Source organism: Pelodiscus sinensis, chromosome 2 (assembly GCF_052426305.1).
Source record: "Pelodiscus sinensis isolate ZL-2025 chromosome 2, ASM5242630v1, whole genome shotgun sequence".
In the NCBI taxonomy this organism is placed as follows: domain Eukaryota; kingdom Metazoa; phylum Chordata; order Testudines; family Trionychidae; genus Pelodiscus; species Pelodiscus sinensis.
Genome location: NC_143053.1, coordinates 92,879,710 through 92,900,645, shown reverse-complemented (window position 1 = coordinate 92,900,645; position 20,936 = coordinate 92,879,710).

Here is a 20,936-nt window from a genome sequence, read left to right as displayed (position 1 = left end):
AACCCCGACCTTCTGTCCCAGCCCAGTGAAAGTGAGTAAGAATGGGGGAGAACAAGCCACAGAGAAAAGGGCAATGAGAAGGGTAGTGAGTGGACGGCATGGCCTCACAGAAAAGGCAAGGAAGGGTAATAGATTTAGCAGGGTGGGGCTAGGTGTTCATTTTTGTGTGAGTAGAATGTTGGCAACCGTATTGACCAACCAACAGAAGTGGGCTCAAAAAAAGATATTACCTCACACGCTTTGTCTGTCTAAAATCTGATGTGGTTGCACCAACACTGCATACAGCACTATAGAAAGAGATGTTTAATTGAATGAAAGTGGTTCATGGGAAAAATGACTTTAATATCTGACTGATCAATATCTCAATGATTCATGTAATGATTCATGTAATGACATTGAGCATAATGCTACAAAATATAGGCACAGCATAATCTCAGGAGATGCAAGTGAATTAGTTGTTTGTGTTTGTTTGCATGGATGACGGGAATATTTTAGCACTTAGCCAGAGATCCACACATCTCCATTCATTGCAGCTTTACTTTAATTAGCATAATATGGTTTCAAGCAAAAAGAAGCATCTGACCTCATTTGTCCAGAGTACAAAGCAGACGTTTCCTAAGATTGGGGTTTACAATGGCTTATCTTCACATAGAGTGCTATAGCGGCACAGCTGCCCTGCTTGTACTGCGTTAGTGAAGATACTCCTACACCTACAGGGTGTGTCTAGACTACATGGTTTTGTCGACAAAAGTGGACTTTTGCTGACAAAACTATACCTTCGTCTACACTACTGCTGAGTTCTGTCGACATAACATCAACAGAACTCAGAAGTTTTGTTGACAGCGTCCTTTGTGTCTACACTCTAATGTCGACAAAGCGGCTTGCTTTGTCAACAGAACTGGCTGTAGTCTAGACGCTCTTTGTCTACAGAAGCTTTGTCAACATTATTTTTTGACAAAGCCTCTGTTGACAAAAGCCTGTAGTATAGACGTACATAGAGGAGCTTCTGCCATTGGCATAGTTAAACCACCTCCCTGAGAGGCAGTAGCTATGTTAGAGGAGAAAACTCTCCTCCTAACATAGTGTTGTCTATACGGGGGTGGGGGGAGCTAAGTCATTATAACGACTTCACTCAGGCATATAAGTTTCACACCTATGGTCTGAAGTGTAGACCTGGCCTAAATCTCTTTCAAAGTTAATTTTCCAAGGAATTGAATTCTAATGACCAGGAGTGAAAAATACTGAAATTGTTTCATGGACAGACTAAGACAAAATATCAAATTACCCATGAAGAAGGTTGGGGAATTAGACATTTTGATACAGAACAGAAACGGAATTCTTCTCATGAAAGAATTAATCAAGAGTATGAGGATTGTATATGTATCTGTACACTGCACAATGTGTACTAGGCACTTTTAAAATTTGACATTGCAGTTTCATGAAGCCAAATCACAGTACTGTAAATTAGCTTGACAATGTCAATTCTAGCAAGGAACCTGTAAGAAGAGTTCATGATTTATAAGAATTTCTAGGATTTGTGCAGAAGTGAGATATATAAGTATCCCAAAGTTTGAAGTACCTAAATTCCTCCACACACATTTGGCTGATCAATTGCTATGACACAAAACAGTAAAATGAAATAAAATGAGAATTGGTAGTAGGATGACAAAATCGATAGATGTAGTCTGTCAGTCATTAAAACAATCCTTTATCTTCTTGTAATATGTAATTACTTTATTCTTTATAAGCAAATGCTTATAGAAGTTGCTTGATTGACAGCTCTAGTGAAGAGATTTATCCACATAAGAGAGAACCCTAGACCCACAGGCGTGTGTCACAATCTTTACTATGATAAAGTGAAAATAACCTTTACTACCTCTAGGAGAGAAAACAACTGCCTCTATGGCTATTTAGATCTCCTTCTTTTTGGTAAGAATAACAAATGGAATTGGTTAAAACAAAACAAAACAAAACTCCAAGAATGAAAATTCACAAAATCTTTGTCAAAATTTTGGAGGTGGAGGGATTGAGTGGAGGGAAAATGTTAAAAAAAATCAAAGTTCAAAATATTTCCATCAGCTTTGACTATAACAGTACCCATTTTATTAAGGATTATTATCCACCAAGAACTGGATGCATCCTGGTCATTCATTACACATAGATCAATGAACAGCCATGTAATGATAACGATATTTTAATCACTGCTGATCCGAGGCTAATTCAAACTAGTGATCTAGAGTTGAGAATCTGAACTGCACAACCAATCTTCTGCTCTAATAAATTATTCTTTTACTTTTTCAGGCGTTAGCTCTGTGATTACCATGGTGAGATAGAGAAGCTCGTCAACCCCTGCCATGGAGGACAAGTGGACTCTTAAGTTTTGAGGGCCACTTGGCTAGGATTTAGAGCAAGGTAAGGGTTTGGTTGTGCCAAGACAATGGGATGTGTCTGGAATGTGATTGTTTCTCATAGCATGGAAAGGGAGGGCTGTAATAATAGGGACATTTATACCGCATAATGACCACAGGGGAGGGGGTAGCAAGAGGCTAGAGATGGGGAGTGGGAACCCATTGGGGCAGCAGGGGATGGAGAAAGGAACTGCCTGCATACTGAATCCCTCATGCCCAGCCCCACCTCACATCAATGATTTAAATGAAGAATTTTTAAAAATATTATTTAAGAAGCTGAGCAATACTGGATAAATCTTCTAGTATATATATATATATATATATATATATATATATATATATATATATATATATTTGCTCAAGATGTTTTTGTCAGTTTCATCAAACAGATCAGGTGAGCATAGTGTGTGATAGTTACTGTTCATTGCCAAATGTGACAGGCAACAGGTTTGAATTTCCTTTAATAGGCAATTGTCACAGTTGTTGGGCCCTGTGACTGGAGGAGGTCCCGCTCCCCCATGCCAAATCAAATGCCACCAAATGGACAAATTGATGGGGAAAGGCTACATCTGAAACTGTAAAGGATAAGAGTGAAGTAGGGAATTGACTGCGTGTATGAAAGAGTATGTTACAAAGCTGTGGAGAACAAGAGCAGCAGGACCACCAGGGTATGTTTTCTTAGCGACTAAACACCCACAGCTGGCCCAGGTGAACTCACTTGGGTTTATGGAACTCTGCAATTCCTTAGTCTTCGTAGATGTTCAAGAGCCCAGGCTGCAGACTGAGCCCAAATATTTACACTGTAATTTTTATCCCTTCAAGACTGAGTTAGCTGACCTGGGCCTCTTCAGCTGTGCTGTAAATCTTTTATTCTGGTGTAGATGTGTACTTGGGAGAGGAGGCAGTGAGAACCAGAAATGTAAAGTGTAAACTAAGTAACTAGTTGGTTGGTTAGTTCAAATTGGGACAATAAACCTGCCTGAAAGAGACTTTGGGTGCAACAATGAGACCTTAGCAAGCCTGAGAGAAGTTCTACCTTGTTAAGGGTTCACATTCCAATGAGAACATACATTTATTTGTAAGAGAAGTCCCACAGTCTACTCCACGAACCTGCTATTTTGATGTCACACCATGACTCAAACTAGCACACTTGCTTCTAGAAAAGTTATAACTTCTATAAAACTACTACCATTTGAACAACATAGACCAGTGTTTCTTAAAATTTTTAAGATGGAAGAACACCAAACAATATTTTTTTTTAATGAGGAACACCAAGGATTTTTTTGTTGAGGAAAAAAAAAAAGAGGCTGGGGAAAAGTTATTGAGCAAAAAAAGAAAAAAAAAGTCACTTGCCCCTTTAAGGGTGGCCATTTTGAACTCTGTTGTTCTCCGCAGCACACCTCCGACTGCCTTGCTTCACACTGCCTCGTGGAACACAGTTTAAGAAAAACTGACATAGACTCACAGAGCTGGTATTGTTTCCCTGCTGTTTTTCTCATACATTTGCTACTCTAAAATATATTGACCTTGCAACTTCTGATATATGTCTGCTTAGCCTGATTAATGAGGTTTTTACATCTAGTAACTTACCACCATACTGCTTGTTTCCAAATACAAAAGATTTACAACACTGTCTTACTCTTAGCTTTTATCAGAATGAAAACACAGTAGTCTGGTTTTAGAATAGAATCATATAACTAAAATATACATGGGGGAGCAAAGAGAGGAAAATTCTGGAGGTTCAGAACAAATATTAGAAAACCAAGTATTATAATGAACTTTATTTGTATAAGATTTTTAAAACAACTAAAATTGAGTTTGATTAGAGTGGAACTGGAGATGCTTCGATATGAATGAAAGGCAGATACATTCTCTCTGGGATGCTCAATTTTCATAATATTTCCACCTTCCTTAGTCTAAAATAGCTCATATTTGGAGATTTTCAGGACATACTGCAAGGTCCAACTTTCCCTCTAGCTAGTAATTAATAATTTCTTACAATAGCATTTGTCAAAGGCTCTAGGGCTTAGGAAAAGGTGCTTTAACATTTGCTTTAAATAAAAATCAGCAGCCAAGTGAACTTCCTAGGGATAAACCATAGGTTGTTGGCAAGATTCTGCTCATATTAGGATTCCTGCTTCAGTACTGAGTAACTTTTCATTATAAAAGTCAAGATGATGGATTATGGAAGTTGTATCACAACAAAGTTTTTTCCAAAGAAACCTCAGGTAAATTGTCTTTAGGTAGCTGTTTTGTAAGTTGGATGTGGAAAAAGCTGTAAAAGAATAAAGCTATGATTATCCTGTGGAAGGGACTATGCCAGTATTGCAAACCCTCAAATCACAGAGGTTCAAGCAGCTTGCCAATTGAGCAGGCAAGAACCGGACACTGGAAACCTGCCTGGCTACGTCTACGCTGGCATGATTTTCCGAAAATGCTTTTAACAGAAAAATTTTCTGTTAAAAGCATTTTCGGAAAAGCACGTCTAGATTGGCAGGATGCTTTTATGCAAAAGCATTTTTTGCGGAAAAGCGTCTGTGGCCAATCTAGACACAGTTTTCCACAAAAAAGCCGCGATCGCCATTTTCGCGATCGGGGCTTTTTTGCGGAAAACAGTACTGTGCTGTTTACACTGGCCCTCTTGAGCAAATGATTTGCGCAAGAGGGCTTTTGCCCGAACAGGAGCAGCACAGTATTTTCGCAAGAACACTGATGATCTTACATGAGATCGTCAGTGTTCTTGCGGAAATTCAAACGGCCAGTGTAGACAGCTGGCAAGTTTTTCCGCAAAATCAGATGATTTTTGAGGAAAAACTTGCCAGTCTAGACACAGCCCCTGTGTTTTGTGAAAATATCACTGAATATCACATAATGTCATGAAACACTTTGGATTTGACAAATCAGGATTTTCCAACTAAATCCTGTTTTGTTGAAAAAATCCTGACCAGTCCTAGTTTCACCAGAGTAGAGCTGATCAGAAACTACAGTTCCATTCCATAAGATATTCTGAATTTTTAAAAATCCTTCTCCACCAGAAAACTTGCAATTTTGAAAAATTCAAATGGAATTCTGTTTTAACTTTTTCACATGAAAGTCCAGAATGCCAGATGCTTGCTCAAGAAGTTACTGAGAAATCAGAAGCCTGGAGGCTTTAATAGCCCAGCCTTGAGATGAAGTGTCCAGGGCTGCCAGGCTCAAAGCCGGTCACAGCTGCACAGGAGAGCAGATAGAATTATTTAGAAGAGTCAGTGAAATTGACATCTCCCTGCAAAATGTTTAGATGTTGATGAATAGTTAGTTTTCCTGTTGGTTTATATTTAAGCCCATATTTTGTACATCACAGAGTTTTAATTAACTGTTTTTCATTTGCACATAAAATGTAGCATTTCATAAAGTAAGTTAACCACTTTCGGAGAGGCAGAGGGCTAGTTTTTTTTAAGTGGGTAGGTTACAGTTTGGGTCTTGATTTTACTTTTCCAGTTTTGAAGGCCAGGCAGTACTACTTGTTTTATTCTTGCTTGTATGATTGGTTTTTAAAACAAATCTCAAGAGTGTCTGTATCCTTGGGTAGGTGTATTTTTATAAATCACCAATCAATATAAATCAAAATGCTTAAAGTTACATTGTAGGAACATTCCATTTCATAAAAGTTGTGGCTATGTAGGAGTATGGACGTTTTGTACTGCTGACTGATCTAATTTTCTCAGATAGACCAGGCCTTATTCTCAAATTCCCTTCATTGCAGCCACTCAGGTGGGTCTTATCTTATAATTACTGTTCGCTTAGCCACAAGCTGTCCTAACCATGGGGCAAAGAACCATGGTACACAAACATGCAAATAAACAACAAAAAAATCCCTTATTTCTTACTCTCCCTCTTTTCTGAGAGAGAAAATTGCTGACATTATGGTTCATGCTGTCTACTGTGGCAATTATATTTGCAAAATATTTAGAAAAAGCCAGCCATAAATAATCTCCCCTATAAATATTAACAGTGTGCACAGAATGCTCAAGCATTGTTGAATGGCTGGTCTCCAGACAGACTGACAGCTTTTATAACTACATAACATCATTTTCATGTTTTCATTTCCCGATATGGAAATCCTGTACCACCTATAAGGGGTTAGGTTGAGCTCTACACAGGACAAACATGGGAAGTAACACATTTAGGAGAAATGTAGTCATTATCCCTAGCAGCTAAGCTGATTTCAAAGTGAAAGTATGTCCTCCTTAGAGAGATACAAGGGTGCTAGAACAACTTGTATAATGAGGGTGCTGAGAGCCACTGGAACAAATTATAAATTCTGTATGGGATAGAAACCATTTCAAACCAGGGGGCTGACAGCACTCCCTGCACCTCTTTGCATGAATACAAAGATTAAGACAAGACTACACAGCACACAGGCCCCATTTAAGTCAGTTCTGCTGATATTAATAAAATGCAGTATTTACCCAAATTCCATCCATATAGCAGCACTTTTAATGAGCAATGACAGTCCAGGAATTTAACTACTAAAACGTCTATCAACAGGAGACCATTATATTGACTACTTTTTTGTTTTGCCTCCCACCCGCAGGCTGCAAACAAATGGGCCGCCTGTTGAGTAGCCCTACTATAGAGACACATTTTCAAATGGCATGGCTAACCTAAAACATTACAAAACCCTGTATTACAATAATAGAGTGCAATTTTTGTGGAGGAAGTTGTGGTGTTTTTTATCCACCAGACACACAGAGTTTGTATATTACACCTTAACTCTTTGAAAGCATTGCATATCTCTACCACAACCATGGCTTCCTGGTGTCTATACTCTGCCTTTCCAATGGGAGGATCAATTCTGGTCTCAGCAGCATCATCCCCTACAGAACCTGCTAGGTGACTGTTCATTTGCGGGGGGAGGAAAGGGAAATACAACTTTGTACGCTCTTGCCTGCACACACGCAATGTGCTAATTTTTCACAATTTACTCAGATACATTGTACAGTTAAAAAAAATCAAACAAACCTCATGACCTGTTGTAATGGGAGGAAAAGGTGCAAAACTGGAAGCTAAGGTAGAGCCTTGTTTGTGTTCTGGAGCAAATTGTTCTCCTCTTGATAGTACAAACCAGCCAGGGGTCCTCAAACTTTATTACACTGCAATCCCCTTCTGACTGCAAAAATCACTATATGATCCCAGGAGTGGGGGACCTAAGTCTGAGCCTGCCAGAGCCCCATCAACTGCGAGGAGGCGGGGGTAGAACCTAAAGCCCAATCACAACTCCAACCCCATGGGCAGGGGGAGGGGCTGAGCAGCAGAGCTCAGGTTATAAGTCCCCTGCCAAAGGCTTCAGCTTCTGCCCTGCATGGTGGCTGGGCCCCAGCCAATCTAACACCATTAATAAGGGGTCCCAACCAACATTCCCAATCATCTGAGTACTTGGGTGGCTACCCAAGAGAGATTCAAATTCTTCCCAGCTGATTAGCAAAGCACCCAGAGCTGCCCACTGCTGACAGCATGTGTTGCTACTGGTGATGTGCATCTGCACATGCTTTGGTGCACATAACAAAATGCATTCTGCACATGGATAGAAAAAATTAGAGGGAACACTGGTTCTGGCCTACTTTGGGGTCCTAACTCACAGTTTGAGAACTGCTGGGTTACGCCAACAGTTCAAACAGGGAGAAACTTTATAAAGGATGGGTCTAGACTACGTCTTTCTTTCTACAGAGGGATGTAAATTAGACACTTTGAAATTGCAAATGAAGCAGGGATTTAAATATCCCATGCTTCATTTGCATAATCACGTAATGGCGCTCTTTTGAAAAAGCGCCTTTTCTAAAGTAAAACCACAGTCTAGACGCGGTTATATTGAACATAACAGGCTTTTTCAAAAGATCCTGTACTCCTCATTTTCTGAGGAGTACAGGATCTTTCAAAAAAGCCTGCTGTTTTCGACAGAACCGCTTCTAGATCGCGGTTTTACTTTCGAAATGGCACTTTTTTGAAAGAGCGCCATTATGCGATTATGCAAATGAAGTGAAGATATTTAAATTCCTTTTTGCAATTTTGAAGTGTCTGATTTACATCCTTCTGTCGAAAGAGGGATGTGGTCTAGACACAGCCCATGAAAACAATGTATCTGTTACTCTTGACAGGCAGGAAGTTCATGTGGATTTCTTTCCCCTGAAAGAAGAAAATGTTTGACAGTCAGAGATGAGATCCTTCACAAGTATTTTTGTAGTCTGCTTTTTCCATTGCTAAAACTTTCCATCCACTGGTTGTTTCAAAGGAAAAAATATTGTTTAGAGCAAGAGCTGAGAGAAACATTATTAAATACAAACCAAGTGCCTCTTCTATATCTGTGATTGAAGTGGCAGCTCACAAAGACAGAATTAGTGGCAATATATAATTCCAGATTATTGGGAAAAAATGTATATGAGTAATTCAGATCAAAACAGTAATTCTGAATGGAGGCATTACTTCCATGAATGATTGTGTGGTAAAGTGGTTTTTGAATGAAGAGAGACAGCAGCTTAAGAGAGTATTGAAGTAGTGCCAGAAGATAGTCAGGATGTGTCTGAAAAAAGGTCAGGATAAGAAATCAGTAATTTAGTGGGCAGACTTCTTAAGGTCACAGCTAAGTGACACAAACTAGTAGGGAGTAGGTTGGAATGATCATGAGTTTGCTGTTCAGAAATTACACAAGAATTTGTGTTTTTTACAAGAACTGCACTCTTTTTTACAATCGTGGATTGATCAGAAAAAAAATATATTCCCTTCTTTTTCTCTTTTTTTCCCCAGTCTGGTATTAAATTTACAACTGATTAAATTTACAGGTCCTATATTGAAAGCACAGACTCCCTCTGTGTCTATGCAGGGTTTTCTCTTCAAAGGCTATGATTAGATTTAACTGAAAAACCCCTATCCTCTGCCTCAAATGTACTAATTTTTTGTTCCATATTCAGCATATGGAAGGTTTCAAGTATTGGCCATGAAACAAAAATGCATTTGACAAGCATTATTTAGCTCTAAATATTTCAGCTCATTTTCTTGAGAATTTTTAATGACCACTTTTTTATATGTGCAGCACATGATGATTCCCTCCTCACCATCAAACCACATCCGTTCCCCTTTTTGAATGCCTTTTTATTTTAAGTAATGTGAGTCCTCTTTACGGGTAGTCTGCCTCTGACTGTACTTAGTGTACCAGAATGCTTTGGAAATCTGAGACTATTTTTCCCCTTTTTTTGTTGATGTGAATTCCTGAAGCACTGCAAACAAATTTCACCTTTCTTTTTTACCGTTACTTGCAAAATTAGAATCCAACTCTCTTATTTTATATTACCAGCTTTTAGAGGATTTATAGGATCAAAAACCTATTTTCTTTTTGTCCTCCCTGAATTGGAAGAAAGAGCACATTCTCAATCATTAAGCTTAGCAAGTAAACAACTTATTCTAGTGATGAATGACTTGATCATTTTAGGGATAAACCCTGTCATTTTTTTTACAGACACTGAATATATCTGTTAAAAATCTGTACTGCACTCCACACCTATATCACAAAGGTAATTTCCAGTCTCATATGCCCTTCCCAGCATTTTTGTATTTATCAACTTATTACCTCAGCATTTTGTATTGTAAAGTTGGAATTAGAATGATGCACCTAGTGTGGCTGCCAACAAAGTCAACAGAAAAGCTCTGCAGGAGAATTCCTTGAAATGACATGGTCACAAGTCATGATTTAAAAGTGTAGATTTACAGATGAGTCTTAATTACTTACAGGAAAGTCTGTATCAGACTTAAGCTTTATCATGGGCAGAGCTAAAACCTTGGCTCTGAGCTACCATCAGCCTCAAGTCAAGTAACTCCAGAAAAGAGAACTTGTAGCAGAATTTGAAGCATTCAAGTAAATGCTTCATTATCTAAGATGAGTGCACAGATGAGAAGAGATGATAAAAGTCTTACCTGATTACATCCTCCAGAAATAGCACAGTCATATTTTCTGTTATGCAGGGAAGGAATTTTGTTTCCATTAAAGTTAGAAACATGAGGCCAAAATGTGTCTTGTGTCAGACTGCTAGTGGAAATGTGAGTTTCTACTATCTGAACTGCCTCCAAATTCTGTTATTGAGAGTATGAGGTGAAGTCCACAGAAATGGTAGTGACAGAGGAATGAAGAATTTATCACCCTAATATTTTGGATATTCAAGACCTTCATGAAATTGGACACTAAGAGCATATCTATACTACAGAGTTATTTCAAAATAACAAGGTGAGCGTTTACACAGCAAGCCTGTTATTTTGAAATACATTTGAAATAATGGGCTTCTTATTCTGGAAGAATAAACCCCTATTTCACAAGGAATAACTCCTATTTCAAAATGGTTATTTCAAAATAGGTCGTGTGTAGATAGCATAGCTGTGCTTATTTTGAAATAAGTAGCCTCCAGGGCTTCTCACCACTGCCCTTGTGGTCACTCTGCCCACACTCATCAGAACTCTATAGTTCCCCTTCCCCTGTAGCCTTTAAAGCTGCAGTCACAGGGGAAAGAGTTTGCGGCATGACACGCATAGTGCCACACAGCAGCATCCTCCTCTGCCTTCCTTGATGCTATAGAAGACTTCAGCATTCCTACCAAGCTCCCTGCAGCTGCAAACTAGCCAGCAGCCAACTCCCAAGCCCCTGCCCAGGGGGCAGAAGAGGACGGGCCCATTCTGGTCTGGTGCAGAGATCATGGATCTCGTTAAGGTCTGGGGAGAGAAGGCAAACCTCCAGAATCTCTGCACCAAGTGCAGGAATGTGGACATCTATGGCCAAATGGCTGACAGACTGGTCCAGAAGGGCCACATACACATCCAGGAGCAGGTGTACATGAAAGTGAAAGAACTGAGGCAGGGCTACATGAAGACCAGGGAGAGAGTAGGCTCTGGAGTGGCACGCCACTCATGCCAGTGCTATGAGCAGATCCACCACATCCTGGGAGGAGGGGTCAGTCCCTTCCCCCTTCCCGTGTTGTGGACTCTGGGCTAGAGATGCCCATTGTCAACCTTCTGGAGTGTGGGCCCATTGGCGAAGAGGAGGAGGGGGCCAGCACCAACACCATGCCCGCCAGCTAGGAAATCAGCCTGGAACCGGTCTTCCCCTCACAGGATGTCATCCGGGGCCTGGCTGAGGTCAGGGAAGGCCCATCAGGTGAATTCCATTACTTTCCCTAGACACATGTGGGGGGAGAAGGTGGGTGGCGGAGGGGCTGTGTGCTCCTCATCTGGCCTTCTCGGCCTGGGGATCACACAGAAGCCTGTACACGGGGGTGCAAACGGAGTGCCAGTTCAGAGCACACAGCCGCAATAAGGCTGCCACAAAGGAACATTGTGCTTCTGCTAATAGGGTTCCTGCACAGGCCTGCTTTACTCCTGGCCCCGTAGTGGGACACCTTCCCATCACAAGCCACCACTAAAGAGGATGGGGTCATGAACATGCACAGCAGTACCACACACGGCACAGGGTCATGCCCACATTCCCAGGGCAGCATCTACTCCTGGGTCACCATGGTGATGTGGAGGACACCAAGCCCCTGCCAGGGAAGCCTGCCAGGAGGGAGGAAGTGGAAGGGACCCCAATACCTTCCTCCCGGGCAAGCAGCATCTTCCACTCACACACACAACCCCTCACATCCTTCCCCACCCCCTCCTCCAGTGGGTAGGGATATAAGTTCTCCTGTGGGATGCCTCTATAGCCAGACCCGGCATGTTTGTGGCATAGAATCATAGAATCATAGGACTGGAAGGGACCTCGAGAGGTCATCGAGTCCAGCCCCCCGCCCTCAAGGCAGGACCAAGCTCCACCTACACCATCCCTGACAGATGTCTATCTAACCTGTTCTTAAATATCTCCAGAGAGGGAGATTCCACCACCTCCCTTGGCAATTTATTCCAATATTTGACCACCCTGACAGTTAGGAATTTTTTCCTAATGTCCAATCTAAACCTCCCCTGCTGCACTTTAAGCCCATTACTCCTTGTCCTGTCCTCAGAAACCAAGAGGAACAAATTTTCTCCTTCCTCCTTGTGACACCCTTTTAGATATTTGAAAACCGCTATCATGTTCCCCCTTAATCTTCTTTTTTCCAAACTAAACAAGCCCAGTTCATGAAGCCTGGCTTCATAGGTCATGTTCTCTAAACCTTTAATCATTCTTGTCGCTCTTCTCTGTACCCTTTCCAATTTCTCCACATCTTTCTTGAAATGTGGCGCCCAGAACTGGACACAGTACTCCAGCTGAGGCCTAACTAGTGCAGAGTAGAGCGGCAGAATGACTTCACGAGTTTTGCTTACAACACACCTGTTGATACAACCTAGAATCATATTTGCTTTTTTTGCAACAGCATCACACTGTTGACTCATATTCAACTTGTGGTCCACTATGACCCCTAGATCCCTTTCCGCCATGCTCCTTCCTAGACAGTCGCTTCCCATCTTGTATGTATGGAACTGATTGTTCCTTCCTAAGTGGAGCACTTTGCATTTCTCTTTATTAAACCTCATCCTGTTTACCTCTGACCATTTCTCTAACTTGCTAAGGTCATTTTGAATTATGTCCCTATCCTCCAAAGAAGTCGCAACCCCACCCAGTTTAGTATCATCTGCAAACTTAATAAGCGTACTCTCTATCCCAATATCTACATCATTGATGAAGATATTGAATAGTACGGGTCCCAAAACAGACCCTTGAGGAACTCCACTTGTTATCCCTTTCCAGCAGGATTTAGAACCGTTAACAACCACTCTCTGACTACGGTTATCCATCCAATTATGCAACCACCTTATTGTGGCCCTATCTAAGTTATATTTGCCTAGTTTATCAATAAGAATATCATGCGAGACCGTATCAAATGCCTTACTAAAGTCTAGGTATATGACATCCACCGCTTCTCCCTTATCCACAAGGCTCGTTATCTTATCAAAGAAAGCTATCAGATTAGTTTGGCATGACTTGTTCTTCACAAACCACTCCAATGTTCCTTTCCCACCCACAGGCTCCTAGTTGGGTAGGAACCATCTCATGCCTATTTGTCCATGGGATGTGGAGATAGCAAGGATCCTCTGGGATGTCTGTGTCCCTGCAGGACAGTGTCCGCTGTCTAGGCCACAGATGGCCTTGCTCAAGGCACATCACCATTGTCTGAACCAAGATCTTTCAGTGTCAGCTCACACATGAGGGCTAGGCTTCAGCACCCTGTCTTCTGGGATGACTGTTCTTCATAACTGGACCAGGTGTGAATGAGACATGTCCATCACCTCCTGTGCCAGCCTCATTACCCTGTGAGAGCCACCGACACAAATGACCCCAGGAAGACCTGCAGTGGGAACACAATTCCTGCCTGCATTCCCTGAAGCAGTTTCTGGAATGGCAGGACAGGAGTTTGGAAGCCAGCCTGTAGAAGCACAGTGCTGACAGGGAGCTGTGCTATGCCATCTGGCAGGAGCTGTCTCAGAAGACCCGGAGCATGTGTGCAACATACACCCCCACTGACACCCACCTGGTGGCCGCCACTGAGCAGTCCAGCAGCTGCACTCCCTACTCCTACTGCCATGCCTGCTCCCATTCCTGCCCCCGCCTCTCTAACGTCTCCCCATAACTCCCACCCTGTAGCCACCAGGGCTCTGGAATGGATTTGGGGGTGCTGGGTGCAAGCTCTGGGCTGTGACGGAGACAGGAGTTCTTATGGGCCGCAGGGGTTCTGGAAGGGAGTTTGGGTTCAGAAGGGAGTCTGGCATGGTGTTAGGATTCTGGGTGCAGCTGCGGGCTGGAGCAGGGGGTGAGGGTCTAAAAGGGTTTAAGGGTGCAGACACTGGGAGGGAGTTTGTGGGTTGAAGAAGGTGCAGGGGAAGAGAGTGCAGGAGGGAGTTTGGGGGCAGGAGAGGGTGGGGGTGCAGACACTAGGAAAGTGTGGTGTGCAGGGGGAGAGAAGAAAGGCTGCAACACTAACCTGGAGCAACCCCTCTAGCATCAGTTCCACACGTTGCTTCCCACAGGCACCACCCCTACAGTTTCCCCATTGGCCACAAGGGTACTCAGGGTGGGGGGCAGTGCACAGAGACACTTTCCACATCCACAGGCTGCAAAGATCTGCCAGCAGCTGCGCTAACTCCACTGCACTGCCAGTGTTGGTGGCAGGGGTCCCTGGGCCATTTTAAATTGTCCAGGAACAGCAGGCAGGTAGGATCAGGTGACACACGGGGAAGGAGGTGGCTGGCAAGGCTGGGGAGGAACCTGTCCCCAAACTTCAGAATATTCCTGGTGCCTGGGCACAATGGGCCCATAGAACTCACCACTCATGCCCTCTACATAGTGAAAGTTGTCTGTTAGCTCCCTTTCAATACTGACTGTACCCTGCTGTATTTCTTTTCTTTTCTGTAGAACAGTAGCTGAAGTAGTCCATGCTTCGGCACTGCAGGTTTCAAAGATTTACTTAACAAACTACAAATAAAAGCTAGGGAACCTGATGAATAGAGGGACTATATTTAGAAATAATTTGCTATTTGTTTTACATGATTTAGTGAGTGAATCTAAAAAGACCTGTGAAGTATGGGAAGGATGAGTGTTAACAAACCAAAAGCCAAATGCAAATGCCTATGTATACAATACAGGAGGATTATTAACAAACAAAACAAAGATTTGAGAGAAACCAGAAGACAAAGCAGGCATTGAGTTTCGGTAGATACTTACCGGTAATTTGTAAATAATGTGAATAATGGGACCAAGATAAATATTGTATGTTCCTAGGAAACCAAAAGGCCGGAAGGCAAAGAAGCAATAGATTAATTGGTTTCAGAGAGAAAAGTCACACCATTGTCATATTCAGCAAATGGAGCATAATTATATCTGAAAGTGGATGAGAGGGATTAATATAATAAGTGACAGCAGATGTTAGGCACATTGCTGAAGCATGTGACATTGACATAGTCATCAAGTGCCAGTGACTTATTAGAAAAAGATCTTGAGCCTCAGGGAAAATATCATCAAAGTCTGAAATCACACTCCTCTCCCCACCCCCGTTGAGCAGCCCTATCACTGCTCTCTTGGGATGTGATAGCTAACGGATGGCAAAAATGAAACAGCTTGCCAAAGTATGACATTATCATGCATCCATCCCGTTGTGATAGGACAAGATACACTCTGCTCTCAGATGTGCCTGTAGTTTTCACTGAAGTCAGTGGGAAATGACTGAGTTAGCTCTTTTAGATAGTCTAAGGTGAGAATGCTCATGAAAGCCAGGCCCTAAAAACATAGTGCATAATCCTTAACAAGAGAAAAAATCTCAAATAGGAGAACTTTAAAAACAATGAGTAGTCATGTGGCACCTAGAGTAATATAGACAGATAGATAGACAGATAGATAGTCAGTTTGTCTGTAGCTGGAAACTGAACTATAAGCTAGTAGAGCTGAAGTAAACCTAATTAAGTAACTGTGGCATAAGGGATCAGTTGGCAGTCTTCCCCAGCCGACAGATCTCCGTCTAGACTGCCGTGCTGTGCCAGATCAGCTGGCCATCGGCATAGCGTGGCGGCCATGTTAATTTTAATGAAGCGGGGATTATTTAAATCCCCGCTTCATTGACTATGCCGTGTAAACTAGTTTACATGGCTCCGTCAACGGAGCCATGTAGTCTTGACATACCCCAAGTACTGGAGACTGCCTGGCACCATCTGCAGCAGCCCAATCCCCAGGTCCTCTTCCGGACCTCCCTGGGGGACCATGGAGGAGAAGCAACTGGTGGGACCACATCGTCCTGGAGTGCTGGGGAGACCAAGAGTGGACCCAGGACTTCAGGATGAAGAAGGACACCTTCCTTAAGCTCTGTAAGTGGCTCGCTCCTGCTCTGCAGTGACGGGACATGCACATGAGGCCCGCCATTCCCCTCCAGACACGTGTGGCCATCGCTCTATGAAGATGTCCACGTCAGATAGCTACCAAACTGTTGGCAACCAGTTCGGCATGGGAAAATCCACTGTTGGAGCAGTGCTCATGCAGGTATGGCAGTCTTCGGCCATTGTGCCAGGGAACGGGGGGGGGGGGGGGGAGGGGCAAGGAGTGGATGAGCTGCCCCAGGGAAAAGGGGGGAGGGGTACAAGTCCCCTCCATGGGAGGTTTTGTTCTGTCCCAGTCACACTTCGGACTGCCCACGGTGGCCAGGATTGCGGGGGGAGGGGTGCTCCTGGGGAGTGGGCGCATGGGGCAGTAGTGGGGAAGGAAAACTCTTGGCCACCATGGCACTCCAGTGACTCTTGGTTTTGTGTGTCCCTCTTTAGGTGGTCAAGGCCATCAACAGAGTTCTGCTCCGCACAGTCGTCCGCCTCATGGATTTGGATGCAGTCATCGAGGGGTTTGGCGCCCTGGGCTTCCCCAACTGTGGGGGTGCAATTGACGGGACGCACATCCCCATCCGTGCCCCAGAACACCAGGCCTCCGTCTACATTAACCAGAAGGGGTACTTCTTGGTCATCTTGCAGGCCGTCTCTGACCATTGGGGCCACTTCCTGGACATCAACGTGGGCTGGTCTGGCAAAGCACATGGTGCGTAGGTGTAACGCAACTCCTCCGTGTGCCAGAGGCTGCACGCCGGGACCTTCTTCCCCTACCGCAACATCAGGGTCGGGGACGTGGACAATCCTGTCTGCCTGGTGGATGCGGCCTACCCACTACAATCCTGGCTCATGAAGCCCTACATGGGACACCTCAACCCCTCCCAGCAGGCCTTTAATGCCAGGCTCAGCAATGCCCGCATTGTGGTGGAGGTGGCCTTTGGCTGGCTGAAGGCCTGATTTCAATGCCTCCTCACCCGCCTCAACCTCTCTGAGAGAAATATTCTGCACATGGTGGCAGCGAGCTGTGTGCTGCACAATTTGTGTGAGTGGAAGGGGGAGGCTTTCCTGCCAGCCTGGATGGCAGAGGCCGAGCACTTGGCTGGCCTGTATGCACAGCCCCGCATGGCTGCCAGCTGGGAAGCCCATCGCGGGGCTACCAGTATATGGAAGGCCTTGCGGGAAAGCTTCCAGATAGAGGCGGAGTGAAGTCTCTCTAGCATGCCCCATTGGGGCCTTGTGCCTTATTCCACCCTCACGTCCTTCCACTTTCCCCTCCCTAACCCCCCTTTCTGATATCAAATGAAAACACGTGTTGCCAAAAGAAATCTTGATTTATTCAAGATAACTGGGGTGCAGGAGGATGAGGGTGGGAGAGGGCAGAGGGAAACCTGAGAGTAGGGAGCTGGAAGGGGGAGGCAAGGGGAGGAAGGGGGAGGAGAAGTTCAGGGTTGGGGGTCTTGTGGGCCAACCTGTCTCCCAGCACTGCGAGTGAAGGGGCCTCAGCATCCCTGCAGGGAGTGGATAGGGGAGCAGGAGTGGGAGGAGCGATAGCTGGAGCAGCAGCAGGCAGCAATCTCTGTACCATGGTCTGCAGGTGGTCGTGGATGGCACGGCCCTGGTCACGCAGCTCCTGCAAGCTCTCCTGCCATAGCTGGAGGTCTTCCTGCACACAGTGCTCCTGGCTGTGGACCTGCCTTTTCAGTAACCCTAGGTGCTGCCGCTGGTATCCCTCCTGGTTCCGGGTGCACCTGCTGGCCCGGGTGTGGGAGGATGTCCCATGCAGGGTGGTGCACCCTGCACTCACAGCTCGTGGAGAAACAAGACAGGTGGTCAGTTCTCCCTGGGGACACAGTGGATGAAGCCCAGCCCCCCTCTGCAAGATGAGGACAGCAGGTCTCTGCACCATCATGTCCTGCTATCCCCAGGAGTGTGAGGTGGCCTGGGACTGTACCCATGCCTCTGTGCTGTATATAGTGTGGGTGTGTGGGAGGAAGATATGGCCTGGTGTGTGTGGAGGGAGGGCACTGTGCAGTGTCCCTCCCTGGGGTACAGAGCATGTTATGTGCCTTCATACATACATATGTGTGGGTAACGGGCCAGGGCCCCTGTGTGACAGCCAGCCAGGGCCACGTGCTCCAGCTGGCACGGCACATGCACAGGTTGCTGCGTGATCCATGGTCAGCAAGGCCCACACGCGCAGTCCCTGGGCTCCCTTTCCCCCCCCCCCATCCTGCATAAGGGGACAGTGATGGCACTCACATGTCGAGGCCTCCCCGTCCTTGGAAGACAGCAGTGAAAGTGCTGGTGGTATGCCGCGGGGGTGCAGGGTAAGTGCCACACTCCCTCCAGGCTCGTGCAACTCCTGGCTATCATCCTCCTCCTCCTCCTACTCCTCCTTCTGCTCCGTGCCCTGGTCAGGGCCCTCTGCCCCAGGGTCGATGACCACCTGGGGGGGCACAGACCATCCAGCCCCCCCCCCCAAGATGCGGTCCAGGGCCTCAAAGTAGGGGAAGTGGTCTGGGTCTGCCCCTGGTTAAGAGTTGCCCCCTGTGGCCCTGGTATAGGCCTGCCTCAGCACCTTTATCTTCTTTATCTACCTGTTCCTGGGTGCGTATGTGGCCTTTGGTGGCCAGGCTGCCAGCCATCCTTCTGTAGAAGGCCGCATTCCTGCATCTAGTGTGGAGATCATGGACATTGGAGGATTCCCTCCAAACCACAATGAGGTCCATGATCTCCACACTGAAGCAGGAAGGCGCCCGCCTTTTGTGACCCCTGTCAGGCTCCTGGGAGCTGCCATACGGCTCCTGGGGAGTGGTGGAGGGCTGGTTGGGCACTGGCTGGCTCACTCATGCTGGCAACTGGGTCAGGGGCAGCGCCTGCGGGCTCTGGGCACTGGCTGGCTCACTCATGCTGGCAACTGGGTCAGGGGCAGCGCCTGCGGGCTCTGGGATGGCAGATCTGGAGCTGGCACAGGCACTGTGGCCAAACAGACTCTACCCCTCTAAGGGCTCCGGGGCTGGAGGAGGGGAGCAGAAGAGTTTTCCTAGTTTGGCCCAGAGTAGCCACCAGGGCACCCAGGGAAGGGCTGGAGGCCCCCTATTTCGAAATAAGCGTCTACACAGCGCTTATTTCAAGTTAGCTATTTTGAATTTGGCGTTATTCCTCATAGAATGAGGTTTAACTAATTTGAATTAAGTGCCACCGCTATTTTGATTTTATTTCAAAATAGCGGTTTTCCTATATAGATGCTATTAAAGTTAATTCAAAATAAGGGCTCTTATTTCAAATTAACTTTGCTGTGTAGACATACCCTGTGACTGATGACTGTTGAATATAGAAATAGAAGTATAGCAGATAATGGTCTTTCCTGCAGTTTTTATGTTCCTCTTCCTTTCCACTGTTCCCTGTGAAGATTTAATTGTTTCTGTGCTATATTTAATTCTTGCCCTAGAATGGGTTCTCCACTGATTATTTTCTAGCGGAAAGCATATTCCACTATTTCTGTTTGACAGTCTGTACCCATATGTTCATCCTTTTATGGAACAATACATTTTGTACAAAGTTTACTTTCTGAGCTATCATTTGAAAACTCATAATTTGCTGATCATTATTGTCCTGGTTAAATAAGTATGGCAGCATTATCTGTGAAGTTGTATTATTCTTCTCTATGATATTGCTAAGACATATTCCAAATCTGGAGAGCATTCACATACTGCTTCTCCAGAGATAAAAGGCTAGCTGATAACCCAGACAGGTTCCAGCAAAATCAAATGGACCATCACCTGGTTAAGTGGCCATTCTTGTAACTGCTTAAACTCTATATTGCTTTAATAAATAAAATTGTTTTATTATTTTGTCTAAACAAGTAAGCTTGGATTGCAGTGTTTGGGAAACTCCATTTGGGATAACAGGATTTGTGGAGTTCATTATGTAGATGTGTTAGTAGTGGGTTCAACCAACAACCATTTCTGGAATGATTTCAATCAGCAATCTATGGAAAGTGAGGGGAATATGACTTGAGAAGGTCTACTTCTGGCTTTCAGCTCTGACTGTTCAGAGATCTAGAGTACTTACCGTACAAGGGAGTTGTAATCATATCTGGAAAATGATGGAAATGTGAGGCGATATTGCAATCCCCCCATCCTCACCTCTTGCCCATGCGTTTAGCCCCTCATCTGCTACATTTGTACTATCCTCAGCAACACATCTGAGGGAAGCATGTGGTCCTAAATCATAACATGAGACCAGACTTTGCAAAAACAACTGAACATGAAAGTGATGGGAACTAATATTTAACTGAATTATTTTGATGGCTTGTAGTAAATGCCTGTCTCATGCCTTGATTCTCTATTCCCTGTGTAGTTGTAATTACATAAAGATGCATGAATTGTAGCATAATCAACATTAAAACTGAGAGCACAAAGGAGGCATAATGTGGTGTTTTGTCAGAGTGATACGGATACTGCAGTATGGGTTATTCTATTTTTATTAAAATTATTTCTAGGGCAAGGAGAGGAAAGTGTTGCTCTAGCTTCCACTTGTTTCAACTGAGCTCAGCATGCAGCACATAGGAACTGTTAAATGGTATCAGTTCTCCCAGTAATTGAGTGCTGTGTCCTTTGTTTCATATTATTGGTAGAATAATGTAACCTTTGATTACAGGCCTCAATGTGCTAA